The 1,361-nt window shown below is 37.7% G+C and overlaps 1 pseudogene; it reads left to right on the top strand.

The window, feature by feature from the left end:
- Positions 1-382: 382 nt before the first annotated feature.
- LOC134364273 (U2 spliceosomal RNA) lies at positions 383-507 on the top strand (annotated as a pseudogene).
- The last annotated feature ends 854 nt before the right edge of the window (positions 508-1,361 follow it).

Raw genomic sequence — 1,361 nt, forward strand, 5'->3', positions numbered from 1 at the left:
ATATGTCAATAAAATTGACCCAATCTGACATATTGATTATATGCCATATATGCCAGAATCTCGTCTTCTAATTTTCAGTATTCGTTTTCGTTACCTCAGGAATTGTTATATAAATCAGCATGTTCTCACATTAGGCATTCTGTCACATGTAATCTGAGATTAACAGAGAAAAATGCAATGCGCAATTGTGGTTTCATTTTGTGAACCATAAGCACTGATTGTGTGCCCAATGAGGGCAAAGCATCAGAGGTAGCACCTTCCGAATAGAAACACAAGGGGTAGAAGACACTGACCCAGCTTTAATCGGTTCTTAACTTCCTGGCAGATAATGCAGATCAGAGAAAGAGAATAGTTGAGAGTTATTACAGAATTCTATCTGCCTATCACTTCTCGGCCTTTTGGCTAAGATCAAGTGTAGAATTCTGTCTCTCAAATTTCCTATTCATGTATCATTTATTGATGACTGACATTGTACTTGATGCTGTACTAAGTGCTAGAGAAACAAATATTCAATCAACCTAGTCCATTCTAAAAAATTTATAGTATAATAAGAAAAGAGAGAAACAATAACAAATAAATGCAATGAAGTTCTGTAGGTGACATGATAGAAGATCACATTACAGTGCGACACAAAGGAGAAAATAAGCAATGCATCCCAGAATGTGTCAGAAAAGTGTTCATAGGGGAAGTGAAATGAACCCTAAATTTTGAAAGACGAGAGGCCGTTTGGCAATAGCCATGAAGGAGAAAAGCATGTCAGGCAGAAGAGGCAGAGAGGAAGGGCATGGGTTAGAAAAATAGTATTACTAATTTGGGGATGAATCTGACACTGTGTGAAGTGATGCATGGTTAAGACAGACACTGGACAAGTTTACAGAGGAGACATTATTGAGTGTATTCTCTGCCAGGTGTAAAATATGGGGTCTTATTTTGATGGCAAAAACTATTACACAGTCCAAACATTTTTCGAAAGGAGAAGTAAATGCAACCAAGCTCTACTAGAATTGCACTGTCTAAGGTAGTGATGAGCTACACGTAGCTATTTAAATTTAAAATTAAACTTTTAAAATTAAAAACTCACTTTTTTAGTTGCACTAGCCAAATCTGAAGTAATTATAGGACACCTGTAGCTAGTGGCTACTGGATTTCTCAGCATATTCAGTAGCTTATCAAACTTAAGTCTGTCTTTCACTCAGGGAAAGACCCAAACAGAAGTTCCAGATTAGAGGCAGTGGGGATTTGATCATCGCAGTATGCAGAAATCCAAACTGGGAGAAACACTGCCATCTGCAAACTTTGGCTCCTGAATTACCATAGCATTGATATTCAGCTGGCAGATTGGGAAAGAGTATGGAGGGTCA

The sequence above is a fragment of the Cynocephalus volans genome, chromosome 15 (genome assembly GCF_027409185.1).
Source record: "Cynocephalus volans isolate mCynVol1 chromosome 15, mCynVol1.pri, whole genome shotgun sequence".
In the NCBI taxonomy this organism is placed as follows: domain Eukaryota; kingdom Metazoa; phylum Chordata; class Mammalia; order Dermoptera; family Cynocephalidae; genus Cynocephalus; species Cynocephalus volans.